Raw genomic sequence first — 21,493 nt, 5'->3', positions numbered from 1 at the left:
CAATCTATTGGCTATAATCTTGGCATACAATTTCACATCCACATTCAACAAAGAGATGGGTCTAAAATTTTGTGGAGCAGAGAAGTCCTTACCAGGTTTTGGTAGGGTTATAATTGTGGCAGTTAACATATCTTTTGGGAACGAGGCATTGGACATTGCGGCATCAAAGACCTGCTTTAGGTAAGGGGATAATTCCGTTTGAAACAGTTGGTAATATTCAGATGAGTAACCGTCTGGTCCTGGTGATTTACCATGAGGCATGTTTTTAATTGTTTTCTCAATTTCATGGGTAGTAAAGGGTAAGTTTAGTTTAATAAGTTCTGTTTGTGGGACTTTTGGAAGGTTTATGGCTTCCAGGAATTCTGAGATCAGATTGTCTGAAGGTTGGGGTGTGTTAGGGTCATCCTTGAGGTTGTATAATGCCTCATAGTAATCACAGAAAGCGTCTGCAATTTCTTTGGGGTTAAAGACTTTTTTTTTTTATTTAGGGTTTTCTATGTGCGGAATTCTTTGTTTTGCTATTTTTTCTTTTAATTGGTTTGCCAGCAGTTTCCCCGCCTTGTTGCTACAGCGGTAGTTTTGTGCTTTTAAGGTGCGAAGGCGGTTCTCCTGCTGAGAAACCAGGGTGGTTCTTAGTTCTTGTCTGGCATAGAATAGTAAGTCTCTTGTCTTTTGGGTAGAGTTTTGTTTGTTGGATGATTCTAGAGACTTTATTTTATTTAGCAGGTCATTGACCCTCGCCGCCCTCTGCCTCTTGGCCCTAGCGCTTTGTTGTATTAAAAGTCCTCTCATGACCACTTTATGAGTGTTCCACAGCGTGAAAGGGTCGGACACCGAAGGAGCGTTAATTTCAAAAAATTCTTTTAGTGAACTTCTAAGTGATTTAAGATTTTCTGGTTTGGACATAGTGAAAATGTCGTTCCGCCATCTATTTGCTCCTGTCTCGGCATTCCTCCCTCCCACGCTAATGGAAACTGGAGCATGATCAGACCAGGATATAATATCAATGTCTGATTTTACAATTTTCTGCAGTAAAAATTTATCTACTAAAAATAGATCTATGCGCGAGTAGGTGTTGTGCACATTAGAAAAAAAGGTAAAGTCTTTCTCTGAGGAGTGTTGGCATCTCCATGCGTCGAATAGTTCTGATGTGTTGATAAATTTTTCCAGTGTTGTTCTTCGGTAAGTCACTTGTTTGGGGTTTGTACAGTCAATGGTTTTGTCAGGTACTGCATTGAAATCTCCGCACAAGATTGTATGACCCTGTTTCAGGGATTCCACTTTTTTCCATATTTTTTTAAGGAATCGCAATTGGTTGTTGTTTGGCAGGTATATGTTGACCAGAGTGTACTTTACTGCAAAGATTTCGCATACTAGTATGATATACCTGCCTGAAGTGTCCAGATGAGTTGTGATTTCTGAGAATGAGATATTGTCTCCTATGGCGATTGCTACTCCTCCTTTTTTCTTTGGGCCATTTGCTGTGAAAACTTGGGGAAATCTGCGATTACTGAATGTTGGGGGTTTATCTGCCATAAAGTGTGTCTCTTGAAAACATATGATGTCACTTTTTAACCTTGTCGCTTCCTTCCATGCCATCTGTCGTTTATGAGGGCTATTTAAACCTTTAACGTTTAACGATGTAATAGTAAAAGACATTCTGCTGTTTTTGTGCGTCGTACCTTTTAGTGGAGTGAGTGATGTAGGAAGACGGTGGGTTGATTTGATGTTACTTGTTATCCTCGTGGTGGAGATGGCGCAGCAAGGGGTCCTGGAGTCCTGGTATATCTGTTCTATGTGTCCCTTCGTTTGTTCCTGTAGATAAGATAATAAAAAAAAACAAAAAGAGAGAGAGAAGAAAAAAAAAGTGCAAGTAGGATAGAGTAACCGAACCAAGCAATAAAAAGAGCGATCCCGTAGTGAATCTGTACGGATATTATTCCGTTTTTAATTCGGGGGGTAAAGCTACTATGGCTAAGTGGCTGTTCCTGGGCCAATTGGGGTTCCTCGTTGATAATTTCTTTGGATTTCAACCCGTTTCTGTGTCAGAACTGGCTCGGGTAGATGATGGTGAGTGTGGTTTGTCATACCCGTTGTTGCTTGGATCAATGAGTTGCCACTCTCTCAGGAGACAGATTCCTTCTTTAATATTTGTAATCACTTGTGATTTGCCTTCTTTTGTGATTAGAAGCTTTGCTGGGTACAGCCATCTGTACTGGATGTGATGGTTGTTTAGTGGTTTAGTTATAGTTGCAAGCTGTCTTCGCTGTTGCATGGTGAATGCAGACAAGTCAGCATAGAAGGAGAGACCCTGTAGCTCTTGTGGAAGGTTTTCTCTTCTTCTGACTATCATCATAAACTGATCTTTTATATGATAAAAGTGAATTCTCACTATTGTATCTCTGGGGAGATGATCCGGGATATTTCTGGGTCTTGGAAGGCGGTGAATCCGATCGATAATCAGATCCTCCAGGGGCGCTTCTGGGAGCGCGGCTTTCATTATGTTTGTGAAGTATTCTTTTAGGTCTGGGGGCTTGATCAGTTCGGGTATCCCCCGGATTTTGACATTGTTACGTCTTGATCTGTCTTCCAAATCTGCTAATTTTGTTTTAATGGCGTGGATTTCATCGTCCCTTTCATTATGTGCATCTACTAGGTCATTGAAGGTAGATGTAAACTCTCCCATCTTTGACTCTATGTGAGTTACTCTGGAGTCTACTGCTGCCACCTCTGTTTTGAATTGCTGTGTGAATGCTAGCATATCAGCATGTAGTGTGGAACGCAGGGACACCAGCATGTCTTTGAGTGTTGTGTCCATAACTGGCTGGTTTTGTGTGGGAAAGTCAATAATGGAGTCCTGTAGTTCCCTTGTGTCATCAAGGGAGGACTCAAAGCCACTGATGTCCGCTGTCTCTGCAGAAGCTGAGGACGATTTAAACTTGCTTTTTGCAGGGCTAGATGATGCAGATGGGGGTGGTGGGTACTGACCTTGTCCCTTAGGAGGGTTAGTGGATGTGTGGCTGGTTCCCTGTCTCCCATGCTGGCTCCTCTGTGTGCCGGAGCTGAGGCCTCGCATATCGTCTGCATGTCTGCCGGCGCCATCTTGGGCAGGGAGACGGCGCGGCTGTATGAGGAAATCAGTCATCTTCCCTGGTCTTGTCGTGCCTTTTCTTTTGCGGGAAGGCATCCGGTAATGTTGCCGGTTTATACCCGGTATCTTGTGGAGTTGGATGGGGCTTTTGGTCGCTGTATTCTACCGTTATGGCCCAGGATAGTGCGGAGCTAGTCTACCATGCGTCCATCGCGTCCGCCGGCTAGCCACGCCCCCAGCTGCGAACAGTTTTAAATGACTTTTTTCATTTAGAAATGTCATTCTGCTGTGGTATGGTTCTAAACACGGGAAAAATTTGCTACTTTACAGGCATACTAAGGACACCCCCTAGGCACAATATTTAAAGGAATATTACATTTTTATTGTTTCACTTTAAGCATTATTGAAATCACTGCTCCTGAAAAAACTGCCTTTTTTAAAACTTTTTTGTGCATTGATACATGTCGCCTAGGGCAGGACCCAGGTCCCCATGCCACTTTTTCAATTATGTTTATCTATATTGCCGGAATCTGACAATACATTACAGCCGCAAGCAGTTTTAAATTAGATTTTTTCCTTTAGAAATGTAATTTTGCTGTGGTATTGTTCTAAATATGGGAAAGATGCTCTACTTTACAGGCATACTAAGGACACCCCCAAGCATGATATTTAAAGGAATATTTCATTTTTATTTTTTCTTTAAGCATTATTAAAATCACTGCTCCTGAAATAATATTTAAAACTTTTTTTTGCATTGATACATGTGCCCTGGGGCAGGACACAGGTTCCCAAATACTTTTTATGACAATAACTTGCATATAAGCCTTTAGAATTAGCACTTTTGGTTTTTCATGTTAGTGTCCCATAGACTTTAATGGTATTCTGTGGCTTTCGAATTTGCCGTGAACACCGCATAATGTAAGCTGTTCGGCGAACAGACGAACTCCCAATGTTGCAGTCGAACTTAAGTTCGACTGGAACATCTGGCTCATTCGTAGTCTTTATGGAGCTTGCTTTGTGCATCCAAATCATTTGGTGGAGGGGGGTTATGATGTGGGGTTGTTTTTCAGGGGTTGGGCTTGACCCCTTAGTTCCAGTAAAGGGAACTCTTAAAGTGGTGTTCCATCCGAAATTACATTTTTTAAATAAAAATACACCTATAATACACAAGCTTAATGTGTTCTAGTAAAGTTAATCTGTAAACTAAGGTCCATTTTGTTAGGTTATTACAGCATTTTGAAAGTTTATAAACTAGCAGCAGACTGTGGCCATCTTAAGTGTGGGCATCTGAAGCCAGACTGTATTTCTTCCTAGATTTCATCCTTGCAGATCTCGCACATGCTCAGTGCTGCACAAGCGGTGTAATAGGTTTCAGGTCAGGTTTCCAAAGCAACGGCAGTGTCAGAGGAAGTTGCCGCCCCTTATCTATGCAAACCTCCCCTCCTCCCTCCAGGAACCAGGAAATGTACTGCATGTACAAGGAATATTAGTCAAGAAATATATATATCTATCTCTTGTTATATATTTATCTTGTTCTGTGTGTGTATGTGTACGCACACACACACAAACACATCTACACTCGGCGGCTACTTTTTTCTGTACAGCTTTTCATTTAAAAAAATAATAATAATCTCAGCAACACAATTCATTTATGCATCTAGATTGCCCCAGCATATTGAATCACATCTCCCCCAGCACATCGAATCGCATCGCCCAAAGCACATTGCATCACCCCCAACACATCTAATCGCATCAGCACATCGAATCGCATTGCCCCAGCACATCGCATCGCCCCAGTACATCAAATCGCATCGCCCAAATTACATTGCATCACCCCCAACACATCAAATCTCATCAGCACATCGAATCGCATCGCCCCATCACATCGAATTGCATCTCACCCAGCACATCGAATCGCCTCGCCCCCCGCACATCGAATCTCAACGCACCCAGCACATCGAATCGCAACCCCCCCAGCGCATCGAATCGCATCGCCCCAGCACATCGAATCGCATCGCCCCAGCACATCGAATCATATTGCCCCAGCACATCGAATCGCATCTCCCCCAGCACATCGAATCGCATCACCCCAAGCCCATTGCATCACCCCTAGCACATCGAATCGCATCGCCCAAATCACATTGCATCACCCCAAACACATCGAATCGCATCAGCACCGTGAATCGCATCTCCCCCAGCACATCGAATCGCATCTCCCCCAGTACATTGAATCACATCGCCCCCAGCACATTACATCACCCCCAGCACATTGAATCGCATTGCCCAAAGCACATTGCATCACCCCAACATATCAAATCTCATCAGCACATCGAATCACATCGCATCAGCACAGTGGGGTGGGATTGGATGAGGTGGGGTATCGATCTATATCTATCGATATCTATACACACACATACACAAAAAAAATTCTAAAAAACAAAAGACTGCAAGAGTATTAAAATATAATATCAATTTTATTAAACATTTGAACAAAAAGAAATCAATAATATACAAAAAAAATAAAAATGTATTTTATAAATTAGTATATGTAAAGCATAATATGAGAGAGAGAGAGAGAGAGAGAATAGCGAACAAGAGAAGAACGAGTGAGAGAAGAGCAAGCGAGAGAGATATAGAAAGACAAGAGCGAGCAAGTAAAGAGCAAGAGAGAGAGCGCAAAAGAAAAAGAGAAGAGCGAGCGAGTGAAGAGCGAGCGAGTGAAGAGCGAGCGAGTGAAATAGTAAGAGGAGAGAGAGAAATGGAGAAGAGTGAGCAAGCAAGAGAAGAGCAAGCGAGGAGAGGCAGAAATAGAAAAAGACAAGAGTGAGCAAGTGAAGAGCAAGAGAGAGAGAGAGAAATAGAGAAGAGTGAGCAAGTGAAGAGCGAGAGAGAGAAGAGAGAGAGAGAAAAAGAGAAGATTGAGCTAGTGAAGAGCGAGTGAGAGAAAGAGAAATAGGAGAGAGAGAGAGAAAAATAGAGAACAGAGAGCTAGGGAAGAGCAAGAGAGAGAGAGAGAGAGAGAGAGAGAAATAGAGAATGAGCTAGTGAAGAGCGAGCGAGAGAAAGAGAAATAGAAGAGAGAGAGAAATAAAGAGCAAGCAAGAGAAGAGCAAGCAAGAGAAGAGCAAGAGAGAAATAGAGAAGAGTGAGCGAGAGAAGAGCAAGAGTGAGAAGAGAGAGAGAGGCAGAAATAGAAAAAGAGAAAAGTGAGCGAGTGAAGAGCAAGAGAGAGAGAGAGAAATAGAGAAGCGAGCGAGTGAAATAGAAAGAGAAGAGCGAGAGAAGAGAGAGAGAGAAAAATGGAGAAGAGTGAGCTAGTGAAGAGCAAGCGAGAGAGAGAGGCAGAAATAGAAAAAAAGAAGAGTGAGCAAGTGAAGAACAAGAGAGAGAAATAGTGAAGAGTGAGCTAGTGAAGAGTGAGCAAGAGAAGAGTGAGCAAACTAGAGAAGACTGAGCGGAAGTAGAGAGAGCGAGAGAGAGAAATAGAGAAGAGTGAGCGAGTGAAGAGCGAGAGAAAGAGAGCGAGAGAAAGAAAGGGAGATAAAGAGAGCCATGAGTATAAAGGATAAGGAGGTGGAGAATTAGGATAGATGATGAGAAGGATAATAAAAGGTGGCGGTGCTGGAATATTGATGCGGAGGATAAATAGGATAGAGGAAGAACCAGGAGTAGGACGATGGTGGAGTATAAAGAATAAGGTGGAGTAGTGGACGAGGATGAAAGAGGATAAGGAGGAGGAGGACAGAGCAAGATAGTGGATGAGATGGTGGATAAAGTTTGAAGGTGAAGGAAAATGGAGGAGGTTAGCGTATGTACGATAGAGGTGGAGAACAATAAAAGATAGTGGATGAAGGAGGAGGGAGAGGAAGAAAATGAAAGATGAATGATAGAGAATGTGATGGTGCATAAAGGCGGAATTCGGTGGAATACAGTGGATAATAGAGGTAGAGGAATATAGTGGATAATAGAGGTGTAGAGGAATATAGTGGATAATAGAGGTGTAGAGGAATACAGTGGAGAATACAGGTGTAGAGGAATACAGTGGATAATAGAGGTAGAGGAATACAGTGGATAATGGAGGTGGAGGAATACAGTGGATAATAGAGGTAGAGGAATACAGTGGATAATGGAGGTGGAGGAATACAGTGGATAATAGAGGCGTGGAGGAATACAGTGGAGAATAGAGGTAGAGGAATACAGTGGATAAAGGAGGTGCGGAGGAATACAGTGGATAATAGAGGTAGAGGAATAGAGTGGAGAATAGAGGTGCAGAGGAATACAGTGGATAATAGAGGTAGAGGAATAGAGTGGAGAATAGAGGTGTAGAAGAATACAGTGGATAATAGAGGTGCAGAGGAATACAGTGGATAATAGAGGTAGAGGAATACAGTGGAGAATAGAGGTGCAGAGGAATACAGTGGATAATAGAGGTAGAAGAATACAGTGGATAATAGAGGTGTAGAGGAATACAGTGGATAATAGAGGTGTAGAGGAATACAGTGGAGAATAGAGGTAGAGGAATACCGTGGATGAATACAGTGGATAATAGAGGTAGAGGAATACAGTGGATAATAGAGGTAGAGGAATAGAGTGGAGAATAGAGGTGTAGAAGAATACAGTGGATAATAGAGGTGCAGAGGAATACAGTGGATAATAGAGGTGAAGAGGAATACAGTGGATAATAGAGGTAGAGGAATACAGTGGATAATAGAGGTGTAGAGGACAGTGGATAATAGAGGTAGAGGAATACAGTGGATAATAAAGGTGTAGAGGAATACAGTGGAGAATAGAGGTGTAGAGGAATACAGTGGAGAATAGAGGTGTAGAGGAATACAGTGGAGAATAGAGGTAGAGGAATACAGTGGAGAATAGAGGTAGAGGAATACAGTGGAGAATAGAGGCAGAGGAATACAGAGGAATACAGTGGAGAATAGAGGTAGAGGAATACAGTGGAGAATAGAGGTGTGGAGGAATACAGTGGAGATTAGAGGTAGAGGAATACCATAGATAATAGAGGTAGAGGAATACAATGGATAATAGAGGTGTAGAGGAATACAGTGGATAATAGAGGTGTAGAGGAATACAGTGGATAATAGAGGTAGAGGAATATAGTGGATAATAGAGGTGTAGAGGAATACAGTGGATAATAGAGGTAGAGGAATATAGTGGATAATAGAGGTAGAGGAATACAGTGGAGAATACAGGTGTAGAGGAATACAGTGGATAATAGAGGTGCAGAGGAATACAGTGGAGAATAGAGGTAGAGGAATACAGTGGAGAATAGAGGTGTGGAGGAATACAGTGGAGAATAGAGGTAGAGGAATACCATAGATAATAGAGGTAGAGGAATACAATGGATAATAGAGGTGTAGAAGAATACAGTGGAGAATAGAGGTAGAGGAATATAGTGGATAATAGAGGTGTAGAGGAATACAGTGGACAATAGAGGTAGAGGAATACCATGGATGAATACAGTGGATAATAGAGGTAGAGGAATAGAGTGGATAATAGAGGTAGAGGAATACAGTGGAGAATAGAGGTGTAGAGGAATACAGTGGAGAATAGAGGTAGAGGAATACACTGGATAATAGAGGTAGAGGAATACAGTGAATAATGGGGATAATAGAGGTAGAGGAATAAAGTGGAGAATAGAGGTGTAGAAGAATACAGTGGATAATAGAGGTAGAGGAATACAGTGGAGAATAGAGGTGTGGAGGAATACAGTGGAGAATAGAGGTAGAGGAATACAGTGGAGAATACAGGTGTAGAGGAATACACTGAATAATAGAGGTAGAGGAATACACTGGATAATAGAGGTAGAGGAATACAGTGGATAATGGAGGTGGAGGAATACAGTGGATAATAGAGGTAGAGGAATACAGTGGAGAATACAGGTGTGGAGGAATACAGTGGAGAATAGAGGTAGAAGAATACAGTGGATAATGGAGGTAGAGGAATACAGTGGAGAATAGAGGTAGAGGAATACAGTGGATAATGGAGGTAGAGGAATACAGTGGATAATAGAGGTAGAGGAATAGAGTGGAGAATAGAGGTGTAGAAGAATACAGTGGAGAATACAGGTGTAGAGGAATACACTGGATAATAGAGGTAGAGGAATACACTGGATAATAGAGGTAGAGGAATACACTGGATAATGGAGGTGGAGGTAGAGGTAGAGGAATACAGTGGAGAATACAGGTGTAGAGGAGTACACTGGAGAATAGAGGTAGAGGAATACACTGGATAATGGAGGTAGAGGAATACAGTGGATAATAGAGGTAGAGGAATAGAGTGGAGAATAGAGGTGTAGAAGAATACAGTGGATAATAGAGGTGCAGAGGAATACAGTGGATAATAGAGGTAGAGGAATACAGTGGAGAATAGAGGTAGAGGAATACAGTGGAGAATAGAGGCAGAGGAATACAGTGGAGAATAGAGGTAGAGGAATATAGTGGAGAATAGAGGTGTAGAAGAATACAGTGGATAATAGAGGTAGAGGAATACAATGGATAATAGAGGTGTAGAAGAATACAGTGGAGAATAGAGGTAGAGGAATATAGTGGATAATAGAGGTGTAGAGGAATACAGTGGACAATAGAGGTAGAGGAATACCGTGGATGAATATAGTGGATAATAGAGGTAGAGGAATACAGTGGATAATAGAGGTAGAGGAATACAGTGGAGAATAGAGGTGTAGAGGAATACAGTGGAGAATAGAGGTAGAGGAATACACTGGATAATAGAGGTAGAGGAATACAGTGGATAATAGAGGTAGAGGAATACAGTGGAGAATAGAGGTGTGGAGGAATACAGTGGAGAATAGAGGTAGAGGAATACAGTGGATAATAGAGGTAGAGGAATAGAGTGGAGAATAGAGGTGTAGAAGAATACAGTGGAGAATACAGGTGTAGAGGAATACACTGGATAATAGAGGTAGAGGAATACACTGGATAATAGAGGTAGAGGAATACAGTGGATAATGGAGGTGGAGGAATACAGTGGATAATAGAGGTAGAGGAATACAGTGGAGAATACAGGTGTAGAGGAGTACACTGGAGAATAGAGGTAGAGGAATACACTGGATAATGGAGGTAGAGGAATACAGTGGATAATAGAGGTAGAGGAATAGAGTGGAGAATAGAGGTGTAGAAGAATACAGTGGATAAGAGAGGTGCGGAGGAATACAGTGGATAATAGAGGTGCAGAGGAATACAGTGGATAATAGAGGTGTAGAGGAATACAGTGGAGAATAGAGGTGTAGAGGAATACAGTGGAGAATAGAGGTAGAGGAATACCATAGATAATAGAGGTAGAGGAATACAATGGATAATAGAGGTGTAGAGGAATACAGTGGATAATAGAGGTAGAGGAATATAGTGGATAATAGAGGTGTAGAGGAATACAGTGGACAATAGAGGTAGAGGAATATAGTGGATAATAGAGGTAGAGGAATACAGTGGAGAATACAGGTGTAGAGGAATACAGTGGATAATAGAGGTAGAGGAATACAGTGGATAATAGAGGTAGAGGAATGCAGTGGATAATAGAGGTGTAGAGGAATACAGTGGAGAATAGAGGTAGAGGAATACAGTGGAGAATAGAGGTAGAGGAATACAGTGGAGAATACAGGTGTGGAGGAATACAGTGGAGAATAGAGGTAGAGGAATACCATAGATAATAGAGGTAGAGGAATACAATGGATAATAGAGGTGTAGAGGAATACAGTGGATAATAGAGGTAGAGGAATATAGTGGATAATAGAGGTGTAGAGGAATACAGTGGATAATAGAGGTAGAGGATACAGGACATCCACATGTTTTCTGGCAATAAAGGGCTTTGTTCCCTTTTTAAAAATAGTGCTGTGATCAGCCTCAAATCGTGTCATTTCCTGCCTACAAATAACACATTTTTTCAGCACAGTCATGCCCACAGACTCATGGGAAATTATGACACTCATTTCCCATGAGGCAATGCGAGTAAGGAAGAGAGGCAGATTAGGAAGTCTGCCTAGCAACAGGGTTTTCCAGGCAAGTGAATTTTTTTTTTTTTAAATAAATGTTTATTAGTGCATTAGAAGGAAGATAATAAGGTGACATTTATTTTTAAGGTGGCCCTCCACTTTAAGGTATCAGCATACCAAGATATTTTGGACAATGTCATGCTTCCAACTTTGTGAGATCAGTTTGGGGATGGCCCCTTCCTGTTTCAACTTGACTGCGCACCAGTGCACAAAGCAAGGTCCATAAAGACATGGATGAGCGAGTTTGGGGTGGAGGAACTTGACTGGTCCGCACAGAGAGCGAAGACTGCAAGCCAGACCTTCTTGTCAAACATCAGTGCCTGACCTCACAAATGACCTCAAACATTCCCATAGACCCACTCCTAAACCTTGTGCACAGCCTTCCCAGAAGAGTTGAAGTTGTTATAGCTGCAAAGGGTGGACCAACTCATTATTGAACCCTATGGACTAAGACTGGGATGCATTAAAGTTCATGTGCGTGTAAAGGCAGGTCCCAATACTTTTGGCAATATAGAGTATATATCAATCTCAGTGCAATATGTTTGGTGTAAATTTTCAAATTGTTGTTCAATAGTGAAATGGGCTGGAAATTTTGGGGTGTGACAGGATCTGTCCCTAGCTTGGGTAATTATACCCTAAGCATTTCTGGGGGGGAAGAGGCAGCTGCTGCGTTATAGACATTTTCCAAATGAGAGGTTAAGATATGTTTAAATGCTTAAAAATACTCCCCAGTACAGCCATCTGGCCCAGGATATTTATCATTGGGCAGTGAATCTATAACATGAGTTATTTATATGGGAGTACATGGTTTGTTTAAGAGATATAAGTGATCAGGAGATAATTAAGGGAGTTTCGATTGTCAGAGAAATCCACTGATTAGATCAGGTGAAGGCTGGAATGTATCAGGCTCTGAGTTGTGGTTGTATAACGTGCTGTAGAAGTGGCTAAAAGCATCCTCTACAGCTTGTGGGTGTTAGAGTTCATCCTTCATTTTTAGGTGTGGAATAAAAGGAATTTTAGTTTTGTGCCTAACGCCTTTCAGACATTGAGCTAGGATTTTGCCAGCTTTGTTCCCACTTGAATAGTAGGCCATTTTTGGATGCTTTTTCAAAGCCTTCTAATAATAGACTACGGAGTTCTTGGCACAGATGTGCTATTTTCTGCGAAAGCACTATAGAGGGGTTGCGTTTATTCTGTGTGTGGATTTCATTAGTGATATTGTTTAAATGCCTTTGCCGCTGCCTCTTTGCCCTAGCCCCTAATTTGATGACTATACCTCTAATAAATTACTTATGAGCATTCCATAAAATGAATGGGGCATCTACATAAGATATATTGTCTTGAAATGATTCTGACATATGTTTCTCTAGCTTAGATCTGGTTTCAGGTTGTTGCAGAATTCTTTGGTTAGACTCCTGATGAAGGGAGGAATGGAAGAAAATGAGTCCTCAAGTTTTAACAGGACAGAAGCATGGCTTGAACATGTGATATTTTTGTTGATAGAGGATGATACTTTCATTAAAAGCCATTGATCCAGTAGGTATAGGTCAATTTGTGTATAGGAGCGATAAGAATTGGAGAAAAATGTGTAGTCTATCTGACTAACATGTAAGCATCGCATTAAGGATTTGAGAGATGGAGAGTGTCTTTTGGGAGACACTTGTTAAAAACTGCATTGGCATACATTGTAGTGTATAAAATTTAGCATGACTGTCAAGATATAGAGGTAGGAAACATAGTGCTGTAGGGTTGCTTCTCAACACGTTTCATGAAACAAAGTTCACTTCATCAGGAGTCCATCAGTTTTCCACTCAATTACCCACATACAGCAAATGACATGTACGTGTAAAACATTTTTTTATGGTTCCTGAGGGTTATGGTAATAATAGTGAAATTTTTGCACTTTTGAAGCATATATAGATAGATCTGTATAGAACTGAAGATCCAGGTATTGAAGGAATCTGGGCTTTGTTGCACACAGCTCTTGGATGTGCCTGTCTGTGAGGCTTGTGGAGGAGAACGAGTGACCGGAGGTGATGAGGAGCTGGTGCCATCTTGCCTGTTCTCTATGCAGCTGCTAGATGAAGAAAGGAACGTTACTTAGGCTTCCTATCTTCTTCTATCTTTCTATCTTCAGTGATCAAGAGAAATGGGAGGCACCTGAGCTAAATTTCAAGTGTCGTTGCAAAGGATCTGCATATTTTGCCAATATGATATTTCAGTTTTTCCTTTTCATACATTTGCAAACATTTCTAAAATTCTGTTTTCACTTTGTCATTATGGAGTACTGAGTGTAAATTAATGAGAAAAAAAAAAAAAATTTAAACAACTGTAGTATTAGGCTGCAACATAACAAAATAAGAAAACGTGAAGTGGATCTGAATACTTTATGAATGTACTTACTAACCAAAAAAATAATCAATTCATAAATAAAATACCTTGTGAACCATCTATTTCCTATAAAAAAGGGTTAAAGCGGAGTTACACCCATTTAAAAGTTAGCAGCTACAAAAAGTGTAGCTGCTGACACTTAATAATCAGACACTCACCTGTCCCATGGTTCAGCGATGCGGGCGCACAAAGCCTCACTCCTCTCCCCCTCCTCTCCGCGGTGCCGGCATTCTAACTGTGGGCACCCGGGTGTGCACTGCACATGCGCGAGCCACACTGCACACTGGGAATGACCAGGCAATCTTCTGGTACCTGTGATGTGTCCCAGAAGATTGCAGGGAGGGACTTGCCCAACGGCAAGTCCCTATGAACCCAGGACTAGCCTTACTATCCCTAGATGTAAATGCTGTCCCATGTAAAATGCAACACACAATTAACCCACATCTTTCTGGCAGCAAGGCTGGCCAGCACAAGAAAGTGGAAGAACCCCTTTCCTCCCACTTCAAAAGAAGTGTTAGACTTAATTTAACTACACTGCTCTTACGAACAGATGATGGCCTCAGTGGTTCTCGTGGAACTTTTGGTATCTAAAAAGATTGTAATCATTTTCTGAATATTCTTAATGTATACAGATAATCTCTATGGACTGATACCTTCAGTCACCACTTTAATAATACTGTGTTCCGTGGTTAGATTGCATGTTCCTTAATACTACTTCTCTAATACTGCATTCCTAACCTACACCTCTCTTTGGTTCCCGTGGCCTCAGATAAACCCCACAGACGAGCCACAAATAGCAGCACATGGTGCTTCCTTAGCAACCTTTGACAGGTAGCTGTCATATATAGTAGCAACTCAAAAGCGCATTCCTAATTATCGTAATAAAAGCATATTATTATAGCTAGGTGCAAAAATTATTGCATTTCCCCAACTGTAGTGGGAACAAATAATTGTACAGTAGTAGTATAGTATAGTGCACACACAGGCAAACAACACCTTATGTTGCAAAGAAGATCGTTGACAACTCACCTATGTGTTTGGGTTTATTTAACGAAATGTAGAAAATGTAGAGATTAATTGTAAAATTCTTTACTCTATGCTTCAGGCTGTAGTTTATCAAAGGGCCACAGCCTGAAATTTATGAAGCAGGTTAGCGTCACAAGATTTTGTCTGTTTATTGATTCAGCACTGAAGACTGCAAAATCTGTCTTATGCTGAGTTATTGGCATTCACAAATAGTTTGTGACAAATTAAGACACCATAGATGTTTTTCAGGTTTTTGTTTCATCTGGGAGTTGGCATTCTTGATAACTCTGTCCATAAATGTGTAATTGCAGCAGTGTTCTTTATATCCCTCTATGCCCCTGGATCTGATCATAATCCAGACATTTCATAGAGTCAATATCAATGGCAGAACTTTAATGATAAAACTTCCTTTTAGGCTATTACCTTCATCCTTTGGTTATTACTTTTGAACTATATGTAATTAAGTGGCACTTTCGTATGCGTTAATACATTTTAATTACTTATGCAGCTGATTTATTGATGAGATTAAGGTTGTAAGAATGTTAACTGAGGTTGTTATCTGCAACTTTTCCTTCCTGTCTAAATTCCCAGACATGTTAATTGTCTAATTCTCTGCATGTGGCATTCTAGCAGAGGTAAAGTATGCATCGCTAAATCATTTTCATCCAATCGAATCTTACTGCTGTCATCTTAAAATGACTTAAAACACTTTTGATCTTCAGTATTCTAGGATATGCATGTTAAAAAGATAGGAACTGTGTTGAAAATATATTTTTTGTTTAAAATAGAAAAGAAAGGATTTTTTTCTAAAAATATGTACTCTTACTCAGTAGCAATCCATTTAGCAAGAGTTCATTTAGAGCAGTGAACTTTTGAACTGCTTTAACCTCATCAAACAAAATAAAAGCAAAGTCTCATCTATATAGCAGGAGGTCTGCTGTACTGTTCCATTGGGGATATGCTATTTAATATAAATTTCCCTTCAGACCAAAATTCAGACAGGAAATGCCACCAGCTGTCACACTGCTGTGCAGATATGTGCACCTTTAGCTCTTTTCTTGATTTTATTCTACTATCGAATAAAAACAGCCTTCTTGCAAATATGTTTGAAACATTTTATTATATAAAAAAAATATACATAAAAATATAATAAATAGCATACATTTTACATTAAAATATAAAATAGGACTTAGAGGTCATGACACTGACATTAAAAATGTTTAATACAAACCAACAAGCATATGTTGTGCTTTTACTTACAAAGCTTTGTCTTTTCTGCTAATGGACTTCAGAAGAATTATGCACTCACATTAATCAGAAAAGCTTATCATTGATGCAGAGCCACGTGTCATCACAGGTTCTGGTAATACAATCAGTCAAATCACACCATAGGGAAGAACACAGGGGCCGGTAAACTCAGCCTCTCTTTTGTGCCTCTGCATAAAAAAATGGTTCATGTGCACCTTGTATCGCAGCCAGTATCGCCGCCGACTCCTTGTATCGCAGCCAGTGTATCGCAGCTGGTTCCAGCTGCGATACACTGGCTGCGGGCTAGGCTGAGGTGCTTTGGGATGACATCATGTACAATAGGCCTTTCCCTATGCATTTCATCTTGCTGACGTCTTCAGGGTCCCTGTCAACTGTAATTATATTATGTAAGTGCAATTTATTATGCAAGGTTTTAAATAAATGTATGCTTTTATGAGATGGAGTTTCTCCCTTGCTTGTCATAGGACATTTATTGAGGGTCATTGTATAATCCTGAGATAAGTGTGTGATCATTTAGCAGATTAGATGAGAGATAAGCTGGTTTAATCATTTCTTGGGATAAGCTGGCTTTATCATTTCTGGGTTGCTAGTGTGGAAAGGTGGTAGCTGCATTTAGGTGGGAACTTTTTTTAATGAAGATTTGGCATACAGTCGGAGCACAAGTCACTTGTTTTCTTGCACAGTGAAGCACTGGACACGTTTATATTTTTGAACATTTATTATTTAAAATTTTGAAGATAATGGATTATGATGATCACGTAGGGGTTGAATTACTAGAACTGGAGAGTACAGCTCTGCATAGAAACCAATCCGTGTCCAGGTTTTTTGTCAAAGCCTAATTGAACAAGCTGATTGGCTACCATGCACAGCTGCACCAGATTTTGCACTCTCCAGTTGTAGTCAAACAACCCCATATTGCTTTGAACATGTCACATACTGTATGAATTTAATTATTTTTGCATTTTGTCACATATGAATTAAATTGTTTTATTTTATGTATCTATTTATCAGTACATTTTCTTACTTGGAGTGGCACTGTCATATATGTATTCTATATATGATCTTAAGTAATTTTTATACTTTAATGATAGCAGCTGCTGTTTGCTAACATTCATGTGTACATCTTTGTGGCACAGACTCATTTATTATATCTTCTTAAACACATGCTACTATGGAGTCATAAAGCTTACCTTCAATTTCCATATATCCATCATAAGAGATATATAGAGGCTGAAACGTTTTCTAAAAATGCTCATGCCTGGCTGTCATGCTGTTTGGCTTAAGAACTTTCTTAGACACTGACCCAGAGGAAAATAATATTTCTTCAACTTGTATTTACTGTTCACTGTACTTATTTTTGGCATGAAATTCAAAAGTATAGAAACAGGAAACCAGTTTGGGCAGCCTCCTTATTTTCCTCATGAATATAATGCAAAACAATTATAATGGAAATCATACACTAAAAGATTTTCACATATAATAAAAAAGATTGAAACATTTTTGTGCTAGTAGTGGTGAGTGTGCAAAGCAGTAAGAAAGTAGGAGTGAATGAGAACTGACTAGAATCAGAAATACTGGTCAGCAGGTTTTTTTCCACCATAATAGAAAGTCTCTGTAGTGTCCAATAAATGTAAAAGATGATGAATTGATCATGTTGAGATTTGAACCTGTGGTCCAATAACCATAACAACAGAAAGTGCTATCTATCTTTTGTTGCATATGGCCCTACTACATACATGTAAAATTATCTGAAGAGAAGGCTTATTTAGATAATTTCCATTAATATTCATTTTTTAGGGGTTCTCCAAATTGCCTTTGTGTTATATGCTTGCATATCATTTAAATGAGATGTATGACAGAGGACTACAGTAAGGCCAGGTATGTGTCCAGCTCTTGATTAATCATCTCAACTGGCTCCATAATAATTTAGATGAGTGGCACCTGTATAAACTACCCATATCTGTAAGATCTTGCTCTTGCAATTGATGACTTAATCTGCTGTAGATTATTCATAACAACCTGTGAGTCCTGACTTCGTAAGGCAATTGTAATATGCTTCAGATGCAGCCTTTTGTTCCTGTTTGACCCCTCTCCCCCCTCAAAATTATCTACATTCGAGAGTCCCTTAATATTGAAAAATCTGATACACATTGACCTATGGTCTCATAGAAAAATCTATAATCCAAAAAGACTTACAATCTGTAGGACACTGATAAGATCTTCGTGTAGTTTATTATTTTTCCCAGACTTCTCATGAAAATGAAAATGAAAATGCATGTACCGTTAAAATTACAAGGAAAGCTTTGCACTGCAAGTTTATTTATAACATGCCTGTTTGTTTTATTTGCTACATCAAGAAAAAGGGAATGCAAGAAGAGCTGAAAATGCTATTACCTGTATATTATATTTTCACTTCAAAATTAAATTTTAGAAATGTTGAATCAGCACTTGCTGAAACCATCACATGCTTTAAAACTGTTTATGAACATTGATGCTGAATATACTAAGATAGAAAAATAACATTTTTCCATTTGTATTTCATCTTAGAACATTGTGTAGGTGGGGGAAATTTCCATGGAAACAAGCTGCTCATTGTAATAGAAAATAGAAAAATAGAAAATTCTAATTATATCAAAATCCAAATAAAGTTTTAGTCTCTGCTGTTACAACAAAGTGAGTTGGAGCTGTTCACAGAGTGAGAAGAAGTAGACATGGTTTAAAGGGTATGAAATCTCTTTCATGCATATTTGTAATAATGTTTAACTATTTTATTTATAAGATGATCTTCCATAGATTCCACATCAATCAATCTAGAGATAATGACGTGGAAATTACCATTCCCCTTCTCTGTATAACTGAATACAACAAAACATGCAGATTATATACATTCTATTTTTTTTTATTATTGTATACTGTATGTAGATTCATCAAATCCCTGATTGAACAGCTGTAAGTTAAATACATTATAAATGTAAGATATATGGCTTTATAGTTTAGGTTGTGTACTATAAATGTACTTAGACCTATGAAACAGCAACTGGCCATGAATGCAGGAACTAACTGCCAAATAGGTGTTTTTAGTGATGATTGTTTAACAAGTCTGTGCCTTTGGAGAGGGGTTTACAGTGAAAGTGTTATCCTGGACTCTGAACTCTCCTTTTGGCCCCACATCCAATTACTTTCCAAAGCTTGCCTCCTCAACCAGTGCAACACATCCAAAATACACCCCTTGAAACCAAAAAGCTCCTAATTCAATCCCTGGTTATCTCTTACCTCAACTACTGCAACTCCTTCATCATTGCTTTACCTTTAAATAAGTTATCCCCTATTTAGTCTATTGTGAATGCTGCTGCCAAACTCATCCACCTTATCCACTCATCCACTGCTCAGCGTCTGCTACACCTCTCTGCCTATCCCTCCATTGGTGCCACTTACTGAATTAATTCAATTCAAAATGCTAACAATAATTTACAAAGCCATCCGCAACTTGGCCCCTAGCTACATCACTAACCTAGTCTCAAAATACCAACCAAATCGTTCTCTTTGTTCCTACCAAGACTTCTTGCTTTCTAGCTCCCTCGTCACCTCCTCCCATACTTGCCTCCAGGACTTCTCCATAGCTTCTTGCAACCTTTGGAATTTCCTACCCCAATCTCGCTGACTATATCCAAGTCTATCCACTTTTAGGCGATCCCTGAAAACTTTTATTTTCAGAGAAGCCTATCCTGCCTCCACCCAACAACTGTACTTTCATTTTATTCATCAACTCATCCCCCACAGTTATTACCTTTTTTATCACTTGACCCTCCCTTTTAGATTGTAAGCTTTAACGAGCAGGGCCCTCTGATTTCTCCTGTATGGAGTTGTATTGTAACTGTACTGTTTCCCCTAATGTTGTAAAGCACTGCACAAACTATTGGTGATATATAAATCCTGTATAATAATAATAAAAAAGAAAAAGTTGACTTTATTGAAGGAAAACAGTAGCGATCAAATAGAAAAATACATCCAAAGCAATCAAGCTCTTGCTAGAACAAGCTTGGCCAGGAGGCATGAGGAAGGGACTACTATTATTATTATTAATAATATACAGGATTTATATATCCCTGACATTTTGCACAGTACTTTACAATGTTAGGGCAAACAGTACAGTTACAATACAATTCAATACAGAAGGAATCAGAGGGTCCTGCTCCTTAGAGCTTACAACCTTAAACGGAGGGTCAAGGGATACAAAAGGTAATAATTCTGGGGGATGAGCTGATGAAGAAAATAAAAGTACAGTTGTTAGGTGGAGGCAAGATAGGCTTCTTTGAAGAGAAAAGTTTTCAGGGATCGCCTATAAGTGGATAGAGTTGGAGATAGTTAGACAAATTAGGGTAGGGAATTCAAAAGCATGGGAGACACTCTAAAGAAGTACTGGATGCGAGTATGGGAGGAGATGACAAGGGAACTAGAGAGCAGGAGGTCTTGGAAAAAACAAAGAGAACAATTTGATTGGTATTTTGAGACTAGGCTAGTGATGTAGTTGGGGTCAAGTTGTGGATGGCTTTGTAAGTAATAAGTATTTTGAATTTTATTGTTGGGAGAGTTGCAGACAATGGAGGGATTGGCAGAGAGGGGTAGCAGACACTAAGTGGTTTGTAAGGTGGATGAGATGAGTCTGGCAGCAGTATTTATGATGGACTGAATAGAGAATAGCTTATTTAAAGGTAATCAGCTCAAAGAGCAAAACTCAGAAAGCAACATTTTGCAGACTCTGAATTCACTTTCACCTAAATAACTCCACTTGTGCCTATTTAGAATGCGTTGAAAAAGTAAAGCAAGGTGCTATTCTTGTATATAAAATTAATGTCAACTGTACCGTATCTTACTGAAAAAACAATATTCAAACCTTTCTCGAGTTATCAATATTAGTGATAACATGTATCTATTGCAATTTAAATTAATATTTGTGTGCAAAAAAATACAAAAAGTATATAAATCATATACTGCACAGTAAATACTGTATAATGCTATACAGTCGAAAAAACTTTTTCCCAAAAAAAAAAATGTATGTGATAAGTCCCAAAAAATGCAATTGAAAAATAAAGTTCAATATGATTTTTAATCAACTTTAAAAGCCCATCCACCATTCTGTGCTTGAAGGATTCTTGAAAAATATATATAATGCCCCTTTCCCCAACAAACAGATGCTCCACCACATGTAAAACTGCAGATGCACTCACCAGAGCCCCTTAGTCTCAAGGACCATTAATCCTTTGGTTATACCAATTAGATTAGATGCTGTGGGCAGATTCACTCCAACAATATCCACACTTTCTCCAGTAAAAGCAAATTTCCCATCACAAAAAGCAATACTTTCTCCAGTAAAAGCAATTTCCCATCACACGGTTAGTACCAGATACCAGAAAAGATAAATGACAGGATGATCATGCAATATTGTTTAATAAAATTAGGCTGCTAAAATTATCTCTAATAAAATATGCTTACATTAAAAGGTCTCCAGACTGGCACCAGCTTGACCAGCCCACACAATATTCACTGACAGTCAGAATTCTGCTCGCTTGCCCCGCCAATACCTCCTGGAACCCGGCGTGCGTTACACCAAAACCCGGATGTGACGTCAGTGGTTATCCATGGCAACAGGCAGCAACTCGACCTCTATGCATTTTGTAGTATAGGCATCATCAGGA

The 21,493-nt window shown here is 39.6% G+C and overlaps 1 protein-coding gene and 1 long non-coding RNA gene across 36 annotated transcripts in view; both read left to right on the top strand.

The window, feature by feature from the left end:
* Positions 1-21,493, top strand: part of CSMD1 (CUB and Sushi multiple domains 1) — a 3,274,537-nt gene that overhangs the window by 1,443,789 nt on the left and 1,809,255 nt on the right. The gene's annotated exons all lie outside the window — the stretch shown is intronic.
* Positions 4,260-11,338, top strand: LOC141139972 (uncharacterized). 35 transcript variants are annotated; one of them, XR_012243871.1, is made up of 7 exons: positions 4,262-7,804; positions 7,856-8,379; positions 8,605-8,855; positions 9,040-9,529; positions 10,263-10,346; positions 10,427-10,454; positions 10,535-11,338. It is a non-coding gene; the product is annotated as an uncharacterized lncRNA (long non-coding RNA). The 35 variants fall into 35 exon arrangements; XR_012243859.1 differs by having other exon boundaries at positions 4,260-7,804; positions 9,040-10,346; positions 10,427-10,480; XR_012243857.1 differs by having other exon boundaries at positions 4,260-7,804; positions 9,040-10,374; positions 10,427-10,480.

This window comes from Aquarana catesbeiana, linkage group LG04 (assembly GCF_042186555.1).
Source record: "Aquarana catesbeiana isolate 2022-GZ linkage group LG04, ASM4218655v1, whole genome shotgun sequence".
Classification (NCBI taxonomy): Eukaryota; Metazoa; Chordata; class Amphibia; order Anura; family Ranidae; genus Aquarana; species Aquarana catesbeiana.
This window is presented reverse-complemented; position numbering and strand designations above follow the sequence as displayed.